This window comes from Periplaneta americana, chromosome 1, assembly GCF_040183065.1.
Source record: "Periplaneta americana isolate PAMFEO1 chromosome 1, P.americana_PAMFEO1_priV1, whole genome shotgun sequence".
Taxonomy (NCBI): domain Eukaryota; kingdom Metazoa; phylum Arthropoda; class Insecta; order Blattodea; family Blattidae; genus Periplaneta; species Periplaneta americana.
In genome coordinates this window covers 22,856,102-22,871,230 of record NC_091117.1, presented here as the reverse complement: position 1 = coordinate 22,871,230, position 15,129 = coordinate 22,856,102, and the positions used below count along the sequence as shown (strand labels likewise).

At 32.6% G+C, this 15,129-nt stretch overlaps 1 protein-coding gene across 3 annotated transcripts in view; it reads left to right on the top strand.

The window, feature by feature from the left end:
• LOC138715150 (heat shock 70 kDa protein 12A-like) overlaps positions 1-15,129 on the top strand; it is a 172,419-nt gene that overhangs the window by 25,786 nt on the left and 131,504 nt on the right. The gene's annotated exons all lie outside the window — the stretch shown is intronic.

Below are 15,129 nucleotides of genomic sequence, written 5' to 3'. Positions count from 1 at the left end.
AATTCGGAGATGGAGCTATTCAGGGACTGATACACAGGATCTAAGCCCAGGATTTGGAAATCGCTCGTGGATGCTTATCAACAGCTATGAATTTACTGACAAGATGTTGTCTGAAAACAACAGCAACCACCACCACCATAATCTTTTTTTTCTTCTTCATCATCATCATCATCATCATCATCGTCATCATCGTCATCAACATGGACAAAAACTCATAGCGGAGGGAAAATTTGTAGATTCTACCCACAGCTACAGCATATACTTTCGCCACAACGAGAGTAAAGACATTCTTGTTTGTTGTCTTAAGAGTATGTCAATGACGGGCTTGCTTCATTAATGTTATAACTTAGGCTTAATTTTATTTCGGTCAAGTACCGGTAACGTAAATAATCCGTTCCTGCAGCAGTGTTGCCAACTTCAGCGACAAGTCGCTAGATCTAGCGATTTGAAGGGGGCGTCTAAAGACAAAAATTACGAAATGACATTTGTAGAGTTTTTATGAATTATTTGGCGACAAAGTTAGCGACTTTTACGTTTTCTCGTTTTAACTGTTTTAATAAGAGGTATTTGGAAACACTAATTTTGTGTTTTGAACATTCCTTATGAAATCCCCTGGCGAAATTATGGCGTTATTAAATAATGCAGTATTTCATCTACGGTAAATTTTTGCATGGAAGTGTAGCAGTACAAAGATTTTTACCTGGGCTAATAGCTTTCTGCGTTTGTAGGACTAGAAGGTCCTGGTGTTTGCTCTGGCCGTACTTCCTAATGCTGAGGTAGAACGCCTATTCGGCCAATTTAAATTACAAACAAACATTCTGATAAAAAGTTATTTTTTTTCTTTCATCATGTTAATAATGTCAAAAGAAGTGCTTATACAAATTTTGGCCACTCGATCGCAATTACCCCCCAGGGCGTAAAAAAATAAGTTCGCCATGGGCCGTTAAGAGGAAGAAAACATTTTCATTGGAATAATTTATTGGAACAGATACAGCAATTGTTGAGCCATTTTTCAACATATTCTCCATCGGAATTGAGATATATTTGCCCTATCATGGGACAGACAGAGAGGTGCAGATGGCTGTCAATCGCTGGTTCCGATCCCAGGCGGCTGACTTCTACGACACAAGGATACAAAAATTGATCCCATGGCATGACATATGGGAGATGTGTTGACAAATAGCGCAACAATTGCTGTATCTGTTTCAATAAATCTTTCCAAGCGATTGTGCTTTTTTTCTGTAAAGGACTTCAGGGAAAATCACTTTCTGGACGGCCTCATAATTGCGGTCGAGTGTTGAGTGTCCAGGAAGTAAGATTAATGCATATATGAATGAACAAATAAATAAATAAGCAAGTAAGTAAAGAAGTGAAGAAAGAAAGAAAGAAAGAAAGAAAGAAAGAAAGAAAGGAAGGAAAAAATGAAATGAGTACTAAATGAATAACTAGACAATAAATAAATACCTAAATAAACTAAATAAATAAGGAGAGAAATAAGTAAATAAAGAACAAAAGAAATAAAGAAAGAAACAAATAAATGAATAAATAAGGAAGAAAGGAAAGAAAGGAAGAAGGAAATGAAATCAATAAGTAATAAATGAATAACTAGATAATAAATAAATACCTAAATAAACTAAATAAATAAAGAGAGAAGTAAATAAATAAATAAAGAAGAAAGGAAATAAAAGAAGAAAGACATGAAATAAATAAATAATGAATACCTAGAAAATAAATACCTAAATAAACTAAATAAATAAAGATAGAAATAAGTAAATAAAAATTTAAAAAATAAAGAAACAAATAAATAAATAGATAAATAAATAAATCAATAAATACATAAATAAATAAATAAATAAATAAATAAATAAAGAAGGAAAGAAAATAAGAAAGAAATGGAATAAATGAATAATACATGAATAACTAGAAAATAAATAAATATCTAAATAACTAAATAAATAAAGAGAAAAATAAGTAATCAAATAATTTAAAAAATGAATAGATAGATAGATAGATAAATAGATAAATAAATAAATAAATAAATAAATAAATAAATAAATAAATAAATAAATAAATAAATAAATAAATAAAGAAGGAAGGAAAGAAAAGAAGAAAGAAATTAAATAAATGAATAATAAATGAATAACTAGAAAATAAATAAATATCTAAATAACTAAATAAATAAAGAGATAAATAAGTAATCAAAGAATTAAAAAATAAAGAAAGAAACAAATAAATAAATGAATAGATAGATAAATAAATAAATAAATAAATAAATAAATAAATAAATAAATAAATAAATAAATAAATAAATAAATAAATAAGTAAATAAAGAAGGAAGGAAAGAAAAGAAGAAATGTATGAAATAAATGAATAATAAATGAATAACTAGAAAATAAATAAATATCTAAATAACTAAATAAATAGAGAAGTAAGTAATCAAAGAATTAAATAAATAAATAAATGAAGAAGGAAGGAAAGAAAAGAAGAAAGAAATGAAATAAATGAATAAAGTAACTAGAAAGAAATATCTAAATAAATAAATAAAGAGAGAAATAATTAATCAAATAATTAAAGAAATAAATAAAGAAATAAATAAATAAATAAATAAATAAAGAAATGAATAAAGAAGGAAGGAAGGAAAGAAAGGAAGAAAGAAATGAAATAAATGAATAACTAGAAAATAAATAAATATCTAAATAACTAAATAAATAAATAAAGAGAAAAATAAGTAAATAAAGAATTAAATAAAGAAACAAACAAACAAATAAATAAATAAATAAAGAAGGAAGGAAAGAAAAGAAGAAAGAAATGAATTAAATTAATATCTAAATAACTAAATAAATAAAGAGAGAAATAAATAAATAAATAAATAAAGAAGGAAGGAAAGAAAAGAAGAAAGAAATGAATTAAATTAATATCTAAATAACTAAATAAATAAAGAGAGAAATAAATAAATAAATAAATAAAGAAGGAAAGAAAGAAGTAAAGAGAAGAAAAAAATAAAGAAATTGAAGTAAATAAATAGATAAATAACAAATAAGCAAATAATGAGTAAATAAATAAGTAAATAGAGCACTGAATGAGGAATAAAGATGATAAAGCCGCATTCTTCTGTGGGAATGTAAGATACTTTTAGGTAAGATAACCGACATCGCGGAGATGATTTCCATTTGAATACAAACGGCACTTCATCACTGAACGCTGCACATTCACAGAGAAATCTTTTGGGTTGGTATCAAGATGTCGGCACTGAAAGTTAAGATAATTTACGAGACTCTGGGTACTACAGAAAACTAGCAGTTACTTGAAGGAGAGTAGGCTATATTACTGCCCGCTGTATTTCTCCGTGTTCCGCAGACTCCTCCCATTGTCTAGGAAGTTTCTCTTCCGCTGAAATGAGTTCTCCAAGGAAGTTGTTATGGCTACACGAGGATGGTACCGATGTCGATGTACCGGAGGAATGATGTTGCAAGTTGTCAGCGATATGTGATAATTCTTGTAGAGAAATCTGCCCAGAGTTGACAGTTTTGTCTGCCTCAAGACCCAGAGGACGATTACGATGCAAGAAGTGGGTCTCCTTGTGGGATAAAACGATAAAAGATGTCTGTTGTGTCGTCTTGCAAAATTACGCGGAAGATTCCCACGATATCTCAAAACATAAAAGGCAATTATGAACTCTTTCTCTGACCATTTTGTGACACACTAAACCTGCATTGTTTTGTTTCTTGCGGTCTTTGTTGACCCAGTCTTGCTGCAGGAAAAGGACGAAGCATTTAATGAGATTGTCTAAAAAAATATGTTAATGTTATAAGCAAGGAGTGCATCAAGGCTACAGTTTTTGGTAAGAGACCTCCAATGTTTGCCCATAGAAAGTTCACACAACTCATATTGAAATTTTTGGCCCGATAAATGTAATGATAAGAAACCTATGAAAATGTTTAACATTTTTATGTGAACTAGTTCTATAATATCTAAAAATATTTTATCACTTGAAAGAACCTTTGTTACTCGATTGCTTTTGACTAGCTTTATAGTCTATGAGTACTTAATTCATAACCTTAGTCCTTATAAAGATAAATTAATATACTGAAGCATTTCTCTTTGTTAAGTATACATACATTAGGATCACACATTTGGAGCAATTAAAAAACAATGTTTTATAAAAATGGTAAAAGATAGTAGCCTACTATTTCATACGTTTTGAGATCTGAAGAATCTAAAAATAGAAAAAGAAGTAGGTTACATGATGCCATTAAAAATTAAACTCCTTGACAAACATATTTTATAAATTTAAAACATAGTGTTTGAAAGCATGTTCAATATATTTATTTTTTCACCCCGTATAACTTTGTAGAACTATGTAAAGTTTCTTTATAAAATTAAAAATAGGAAAGCTACAAACAATGTTCCAAACTTTTTACTCGTCTAATAGGTACTCATAACAAACACACTGGAATAAAAATAGGATTAAGCTATGTAGTAGTTACGATGTCGTATGTCTTTTTTGCAATTTTCATGTATTTTCGTAAAAAAGAATATTTTTTCCTGAACCAAAAATGCCTACAATACAAATCGAGTAAAAAATAGTATTTTATCGGATTCCAAACTTGTGGTAAAACGGCTTAATTAGTCTGTAACCTCAGTTGGCCAGTTCTTTGTTTAGCGGTGGTTTGCAGGGCGATTCAGACACGAAAGTTGTGATGTTTATGACAATTCTTCACATCGACTTTCTATGATTGATGTCGGTATTAAACGTCTTGTTACAATAGCAATGCTACAATGAAGATCTGGCTCTCTTTGAATTTTAGCCGCAGACGCAGGTTTAATGGTATGCTCTCTATTTACATTGAAGATGCTGCTTCTTCTTCTTCTGGTGTAGTTTTCCTCTACTAAACTGACTTCTGTTACGTTTTAAGGCTTTTTTTCTCCATAATGTTGAAAACGCTTGATCCAGTAGTTCACAGTCTTCACGTTTTGCTGAACGACATTTATGATCGCATTTAACGAAAGTCCTGTTTCCCACATTCTAACGATTCGTCCGCGCATCACTTCTAAAGCATAAGGCACTGTATTTTATAAAATTAATTTTCAATCATTATCACATCATACATTCATTCATAGAAAATGTAAGCCGTAAGATTAGCTAGAGAAGTCGCTAGATATCGCTTAATAAAATGTAATATTAATGGTAACCTTAAGGTAAGCGTTCACTACATCGTATCGCACTCATCGGACGAATCGCACGGATCGGAAAAAGACTATCTTTGCTGTAATTGTTATGTAACCGCGTTCACTACATCGTATCGCACGCATCGGCTCTCGGCAAATCCGTCCACGTTTCTCGGATGAGCAACTTTTTCGATGCGAGATCATGGCCTCCTTTAATATATCAATTTTAATTGTTCAACTGTTGCTATTATGTTGTGCCAAAATGGCAGACGGAAAACTTATTTCGCTTATAGAAAACTGCGAACAATTATATAATTTGAGGCGTTCCCATTACAGTAATCAAGTCGTGTCTTACATATATATTATGTAACCAATCTCTCTTTCGTTTCTTCCTCTTCAATTAAGACGCATGAAACAATTACAAATTCTTATTCGCTAACATTCATAATTAATAGACCTAACCTCAAACTCCTATATTTTCAGCAATGTCAATATCGTACGACTTCATGTTTTAAACAGCTGACAGGGAATCCGATGAGGCGATGAGGTAGAGCCGTTACAGTGAACGCACTGCACTTAAAATATCCGTTGCGTACGATTCGTACGAGGAGTGCGATACGATCGTCCGGTTTCTGCTACTTTCAGATATTATTATTATTATTATTATTATTATTATTATTATTATTATTATTATTATTATTATTATTATTATTATTATTATCATCATCATCATCATCATTATTATCATCATCGTCAAAATCAAACTAATAGGGATAGTTCTTAGCTTCAGGCAATCAGTAGCGTTATTCGAGGAAAAGAGTATGATTTACCATCACCATTTATAGTGGCGAAATATTCCACGACAATGGTTAATTATTACTGCTGAATATTGACACATATACGATTTGCATTATTTAGGATACAACATACAGCAATGCGATTTTAACGTTGAGCATGCCGAGTTAAGTGTAACGTACTCTCCTCATCCTCCAAGCCAAATAAAATATTATTACGATATTACGAGTAATAAATAAATAATAGTTACTACAATTATTAGTTGTGATAAGGTACAACTATCACCATATGATGTACCGAAGATTTTTCTTTATGTTTTCATTAAATTGACATGTCATGAGTGACGACAGAAAACAGCTCAGGGGAGCGAGATTCAGACATTACTAAAAATGAAATGAGGATCGGGGAGAGCAGATGCGCAAGTGCCTATGGGCGGCAAATTCTAAAAAAAATATTGTCCCTGAGATTCCTGAGAGATTTGTTTATGTTTTAGGAAATGTTTAAATTCGAAAACAATTTCTAATCACATACATTGCAGTCTAACTTCCTAATTAATTTAATTCTAACTCCTAATTTAAAAACTGTTTACACACACTAAAATATCATAGCATTTGCTATTACTACCCACTACTGGATTAATCTTGCACAGGATAGGGACCGATGGCGGGCTAATGTGAGGGCGGCAATGAACCTGCGGGTTCCTTAAAAGCCATTTGTAAGTAACAGGTTAATGAGCAGGCCTATTAGATATTTATTTCACCACTGCAAGGTCTGCAAGAAAAATCGCACATTTGTACTAATCATGTATTGTGACTGTTTGTTTTAGTAAAAATCATAACACTTCAACGTCAATATATTTTTTAAAAAGAAAGGGATAAGTTAGGCCTACTTACAAATGATTAAATTATGAAGTCAGGGAAATGGAAGATAATACAGTACCTTAATTCATTGGAATAATAATAATAATAATAATAATAATAATAATAATAATAATAATAATAATAATAATAATAATAAATGAATACGTGAAAAGGGTAGACTACAGTGTTCATGTAAAATATATTAAGTTTCTTTCATTATTTCCAAAAAGGTACGGTGTATGAATTGAACAACAGAAAGGTAGTACCTTAGTTTATAATATGTAATATACAGAGTGATTTATATAGAACTGACACATTTCTTTCATTAATTGTTTCAAAACGAATTGTGCTAGCAACAACTTATTATACCTAAAATGTAGAGGAATTTTGGGAGATTATTTACCTCTATAGCAAATGTTGAAAATGTCCTCCATCCTGCATAAGGCACAACTCAACACGTCGTTCCATGTTACTGGCCACTCGTTGGAGGACTCTGTTGTCAATAGCTTGAATCTCCTGTGTGATGTTGTGCTTCAGATCGTCCAATGTCTGGGGACGTGTGGCGTAAACCCTGTCTTTTAAGTAACCCCATAGAAAGAAGTCCGGCGTTGTCAAATCCGGAGATCTCGGTGGCCACAGGTACCTGGAAATTATTCGGTCGTCAAAGAAACTTGCAATTAGTTCCATGGATTCATTTGATGTATGGCATGTAGCGCCATCTTGCTGAAAATATCCTTGACTCAGCTCTACATCGTCCAGTTGCTCAACAAACTCCATGAAAATCAGTCGGTACTCTGCAGTGTTCACAGTCTGGTTAAAAAAATTGGCCCCACTATTCTCTGTAATTGAATTCGTAATCCAGCATTGCTTCACAAGGAAGAGTCGTTGATTTAATGCATTTTCACATTGACACAAAATGTCGAAAACAGCGGCCAACAATAGGAATAAAACATAAACATCTGCGCATCTAGTGCTGCCAACAATAGGAATAAAACATAAACATCTGCGCATCTAGTGACAAGGAATCGAAACTCCAGAACATTCTGCTTAATTTGGTGCTAAAATTGGGTCAGTGCTGCCAACAATAGGAATAAAACATAAACATCTGCGCATCTAGTGACAAGGAATCGAAACTCCAGAACATTCTGCTTAATTTGGTGCTAAAATTGGGTCATTGAATGAATTTCCAACGGAATAATTAAAGAAAGAAATGTGTCAGTTCTATATAAATCACTCTGGTATTTTAATATCGAGAATGACAGCCTTTTATTGTAATATAATTTAGATGTAGAAGTTTGGAAATTACGTCTATTGTCCATAAAATATTGTACGAAGCATTTAATAAGCAATGGTGAGTCCTTTAAATGTCCCAAATTTCAATGTCATTTAAGTGTTCTGCTATGAATATCTCTTAAAAACGCAATTCAATGATAAAAATAAGTGCCCTGCTGAACAATGATATCAAAACATACCGTCATGTTCAGACTCCCGCCATGCGAAATCGACAGCCACTTGCAGAACCAGAATTCATGGGTCTTACTTTCTTTATATTGTCACAATTGCATAACTCGATAAATCAAGGAGAGAAAAAAAAAAGCGGCAAATAAATTTTGCAAATAAATATATTTCATGCCATTTAATAAAGAAAATTATCAATAAAAATGTTTAGGATTTGTGCCATTGAGTCGCTGAATTAGACTAAATCCTTGTCGTCAATATACCAGCTAAAAGTCGCTAGATGTAATGACAAAGTCGTCAAGTTGGCTTCACTGACTCTGATAACCTGAATCTTCTGAGATACTTAAGCTTCCATTTTACATGGAAGATTTATACAAATGCATTTTACGGTCTAGAAAATTTCAACCACTCTGCCCAACTAGCAGCTGGCTTAGAATCTGTTTAAATTCAAGCTTCGTTGAGCAATATCATTTTCATACAAAATGAGCTCAAACCTGAATTGTAATTGCCCTTAAATTTGTCATCACAGCAGTTGTCTCTATTTAGGTTATGAAATTACTTGTCAATTGATCTCAATAACAAGTGAAAATGTAGCCTTAGTCACAAATTGTTTTAATCGAAGCGATTCTCGTTACAGTTGCAAACTAGAGCGAAGAAAATTGATTGCAGCCTCAAATATTTGATCATATTGCACTTGCAGTGACTGTTTAGTTATGTGTACGGCTTAGAAGTGTGTGGTTGTGAGGTTAGGTCGTCAGAAAACTTAGGTGTTAAGTGTTATAACTTAATGTGCTATACCGGAAAGTAACATAAGTTGAACTACTTTTGATGTGGAGATTCAATCCTTACAGCAGGAAGTGATTCAATGCAGGAAGTTGGTTGCACGGACGAAGGATCATATTTCATTGGAGTGAGTGACAAAGACAATGACTTTTCCGTTAGACGCATTTGTATAGAGTAGATGTCAGTCGTAGCACTTGAGAAAGAAAGAGCAATGCTTGAAGCATTACGGTATTCTTATGTCTGGGTTACATTCTGCATGCGGCAACTTTGAAGCATGTTGCAAGGTCAACATTGTTATAAAAATTTGATGTAAAAATATAATATGCTTCAGGTACTTTAGTGTATATTTAAAATAAGTAGTTTACTATGTTTTAATACTGTTACAAAGAAAGAAGGTAATGAGCGAACACTGAAAAAAGTGACGGAGGTTGGAAGAAATTCCCATAATTGCGTGTAGGACTAACATCTTTACAGGAATTGGGTAATGAAATTAGGATAAGTAAATGCGATTTGCTGTATAAGATTTAAGTGTGTCTAATGAATGGAATGAAATAAGATATGAATTATTAAAGTTGGCGCTTGCTTTTCGGATCCGATTCGTTCGGCGCGTTCGGATTTTTATTCTTTGCATTATTTTAAACTAGCCGTACCCGTGCGCTCCGCTGCACCCGTTAGAAATAAATATAAAGTAATTACATAATTAAAATAGGACGTTTGATCCAGGGAACATTCGTGTTTGATAGAAGGATAAATCGTTTATTATGTTACGTAATTTAAATTGTATTTAAAAAATTGAAATGCGATCATTTTGATCCAGAGACCACTCATTTGGTCATAAAATTATTTTAGGAAATACAGGAAACGAATGTACAGGCTATATTTCATAGTTTTCGATTGTTGTTGTCCAAGGCCCCTTATAGACGAAGTCATTTGTTTTTTATTTCATTACACCGCCTTTGTTGTTATTGTAATTTTGAAACTCATTTATCTCATTAAATATCAGTCCTATCAAAATTTTGCATAGGATAAAACTTATCGGAAATTATTTTTAAAGAAACTTTTGTTATGTAATATTTTTCACGAAAATTAATAATAAGGGAGATATTTCGATTTATTTAATTCAAGCCACCTTATAACCCCCCTTTTAAATAAAATGTTTTGAATGCCATATAGCCTAAATTCTAAGTTACAACGAACTTAATTTATATTCCAATTTTCATATAAATCGGTTCAGCCATTATCGCGTGAAAAGGTAAAAACACACAGACAGACACATAGACATACAAACAAAAATTTCAAAAAAGCGATTTTCGGTTTCAGTATGATTAATTATACATGTTAACACCGATTATTTTTCGAAAATCGAAAATTACCAGAAAAATTTCGCTTACAGATTTCTTATTAGTATAGATTATCTCAAGCTCCTGTTGAGGCTCCAGTTTCAGGTTAAATAATTTTGGGCATTTCGGCGAAATTCTCGTGATCAATTTTTGTGACGTCACAATGCTTTCTCTTAAACTTCGTATAGTGATAAAATATTATACCTCTGCTTCTTCTCCGATACACTGGATACACTGATTTGTAATTGGTCAACGATGTCAAACAATGCAGATATGTATCTATATTTTCATTTCTCATTAGGCCTAGGCCTGCTTTAAACAGGAATAATAATTTTTCACTCTGTTTGAGGATGTCCCGGAAATGGAAGCCTTCATTACAAGATTCAGGGAAAAATATATCCGGAGAGATATTGCAGAAGTTGCCAAATAAGATGTAAGACACAGGATTTATAAATCTTTTCACGGTACTTTTGTTTCCCCGATGTATTCATTAGACGGAATCTTTGACGCCTGTTACAAGGTGCATGCTGTCAGAACATGATGTAAAAATACCGTATGCCTCAAGTACTGCACTGTGGTATATTGGCGTTAAGTAGCACACTCGGTTTGAAGGTATGGCGCAAATATTTTTTACACATATTTCAACGAAAACATTTCGAGTGTCTTGGATAACTCTACCAGATGAAATGATTTACGGTTTTGCTTTTCGAAGGCCGGACCCGGGACTGATTCTTGCACTTTGACTTGCTTTAGCCCATTGTGTGCCCCATACATCGATGGTGTTAACAGCAACCTCGTATGACAAGTGTTGCATTGCATGCTTCCACGTATCCACATTTTTTTTATATTCTAGTGATATTTAACTTATTTTATATTTTTGTTTTCATATTTTCCGATAATAGTATATCTATAATGTGATAAGTTGAGCTATATATAATCATAATTTTCCTTACTGTGTGTGCTTAAAATATTGTATTCATTCTATGCTTTGTACTGCACAATTTTATTACTATTATTATTATTATTATTATTATTATTATTATTATTATTATTATCATTATTATTTATTATTATTATTATTATTATTATTATTATTATTATTATTATTATTATCAATAATTGCGTTATTTTTTATACTTTGTATGTCTCATTTATTTTGACCTGCTCTTCACATTTCATTATGCTTATATATTATGTTTTTTCCTTTCTTTCTGTATGTTATATATTATGTCTGATTTCTACTTACTTGTTGTTTACATTTTATTATTATTATCTTATTCAGTTTTGTGAGTAAAATTGTAGTGTACTTTGTAAATTTGTAGTGTTTTTTGTAACGCAGTTTTACTCCTGATTGAGTGTTAGAGAAGGCCGTATAGCCTTAACTCTGCCAGGTTAAATAAATCATTATTATTATTATTATTATTATTATTATTATTATTATATAAAAATGAAAGAAATGAGATTTCACTTTATCGCTACAGCCATTCCAGTGGTCACGGATGCTACATTTTTACAATTTTCAAACTCTGTATATTGAAAATGAAATACTATTTGTCAACTTTTATTATTGGAATCAATTTAGAAGATCAGTATCATTTTGTAAAAAGAAAGTTGTTTGAATAAAATTTATTATTATTATTATTATTATTATTATTATTATTATTATTATTATTATTATTGCAGAAAATAAAGAAAAGGTTTTGTCACGGATGTTAAAAGATTTGTGAACTCACTTCACATCTCATTAACAAAAAGTGTAAAACACAGGTATCTGCCTTAATCAAAAACAGATTCATTGTCACAGTGTCCATGTGAAAGCTATGCAAATCTCATGCCATCCAATTAGTTCACAAAAACATAATCGGTAAATATTTTATAGACGTTTCTTGCACGTCACAGACGTTACACTTCACGGACATTATAGATGAGTTAATGTCCATCATTTTTCCAGTTTCAAAACCACTGTGACATTCTAAGTCAAAATATTCATTTGAACTTTAAGATTGCTAATTGTTGTTAACCCAAACTACTTAAAATAAATGGCAGAAAGAATATAGCACAGAGTAAAATGTTCCTTGATCCTGGAGCCCTGGAATTAACAGTGCAGGCTCTCAAAATATTTCTTCAACAATACCTCCTTGAAAAACATACATTAACAGCTGATTTCTCTATGAGTAAGTGCTGCAAACTTTACTTACTTACTTACTTACGGCTTTTAAGGAACCCGAAGATTCATTACCGCCCTCGCATAAGCCCGCCATCACTCCCTATCCTGTGCAAGATTAATCCAGTCTCTATCATCAAATCCCACTTCCCTCAAACCCATTTTAATATTATCCTCCCATCTACGTCTCAGCCTCCCCAAAGTTCTTTTTCCCTCCGGCCTCCCAACTAACACTCTATATGTATTTCTGGATTCGACCATACGCGCTACATGCCCTGTCCATCTGAAACGTCTGGATTTAATGTTCTTAATTATGTCGGGTGAAGAATACAATGCGTGCAGTTCTGCGTTGTGTAACTTTCTCCATTCTCCTGTAACTTCATCCCTCTTAGCCCCAAATATTTTCCGAAACACCTTATTCTCAAACACCCTCAATCAATGTTCCTCTCTCAAAGTGAGAATCCAAGTTTCACAACCATACAGAACAACAGGTAATATAACTGTTTTATAAATTCTAACTTTCAGATTTTTTGACAGTAGACTGGATGATAAAAGCTTCTCAGCCGAATAATAACAGGAATTTCCCATATTTATTCAGTGTTTAATTTCCTCCCGAGTATCATTTATATTTGTTACTGTTGCTCCCAGGTATTTGAATTTTTCCACCTCTTCAAAAGATAAATTTCCAATTTTTATATTTCCATTTCGTACAAGATTCCCGTCACGAGACATAATCATATACTTTGTCTTTTCGGGATTTACTTCCAAACCTATCTCTTTACTTTTTTTTTCTCTGGGTTATTTTACGACGCTGCATCAACATCTAGGTTATTTAGGGTCTGAATGATATGAAGGTGATAATGCCGGTGAAATGAGTCCGGGGTCCAGCACCGAAAGTTACCCAGCATTTGCTCGTATTGGGTTGAGGGAAACCCCAGAAAAAACCTCAACCAGGTAACTTGCCCCGACCGGGATTCGAACCCGGGCCACCTGGTTTCCCAGCCAGACGCGCTGACCGTTACTCCACAGGTGTGGGTCTCTTTACTTGCTTTAAGTAAAATTCCCGTATTTTCCCTAATCGTTTGTGGATTTTCCCCTAACATATTCACGTCATCCACATAGACAAGAAGCTGATGTAACCCGTTCAATTCCAAACCCTGCCTATTATCCTGAACTTTCCTAATGGCATACTTTAGAGCAAAGTTAAAAAGTAAAGGTGACAGTGCACCTCCTTGCTTTAGCCCGCAGTGAATTGGAACCGCATCTGACAGAAACTGACCTATACGGACTCTGCTGTACGTTTCACTGAGACACATTTTAATTAATCGAACTAGTTTCTTGGGAATACCAAATTCAATAAGAATATCATATAAAACTTCTCTCTTAACCGAGTCATATGCCTTTTTGAAATCTATGAATAACTGATGCACTGTACCCTTATACTCCCATTTTTTCTCCAATATCTGTCGAATACAAAATATCTGGTCAATAGTTGATCTATTACGCCTAAAACCGCACTGATGATCCCCAATAATTTCATCTACATATAGAGTTAATCTTCTCAAAAGAATATTGGACAAAATTTTGTACGACGTCAACAAATGTGATATTCCTCGAAAGTTACTACAGTTAGTCTTGTCCCCCTTCTTAAAGATAGGTACGTTTATGGACTCCTTCCATTGTTCTGGTACAATTTCCTTTTCCCAAATAGCAAGTACAAGCTTATAAATTTCGTTAGATAATGCGCTTCCACCCTCTTGTATTAATTCTGCTGGAATTTGATCGATACCTGGAGACTTATAATTTTTCAGATTTTCTATCGCAATTTCGACTTCAGAAAGTGTGGGTTCGGGTATAAATGGCTCAGCAGTTTGTATTTCAATTTCGTCCCGAGCATTTCTATTTGGCTTATGTATATTTAGTAGTTGTCCAAAATAGTTTTTTTTTTTTCCATCTGTTCAGGATTGAATGAGCGTCTGCAAGCAAGTCACCATTCCCATCCTTGATCACGTTTACCCTTGCCTGATATCCATTCTTGAATTCCTTTATGCCCTTATATAAATCTCTAATGTTTTTTTTATTTTTAGTATTTGTTTCTACCTCATTCAGTTTTTCCTTCAAGTAATCTCTCTTTTTATTCCTAAGCATACGATTTGCTTCCCGTCTTTTATTGAAGTAATTATCTCTATTCGCCTCAACTGGATCCTGTAAGAATTTCAATTTTGCCTGTTTCCTTCTTTCTACTACCATGCAAACTTTAGGGGAAAACAAAAAGTACGGAGTGTCCATTACCTAGCCAAGACCAGTTAGATTTAATGCCCATATAATTTGTAAACTATTTTCATTTTGAAAATAAAACATTAGGGCCCGATTGTATAAACCATTTAATCTTAGACCAGAGGTTAAATTGATGCTTGTTTCAGCTGAACTTGGAATTTTGTGTTGTATAAAGTCTAATCTGAGATTAATTTGTCTCAAACTAAAGTCAACTTTGACTGAAGAAATTTCTCCGATTAAGTTAGATGATCTAAGTTCAGTTATTTCTTTTCTGTTCGAAATA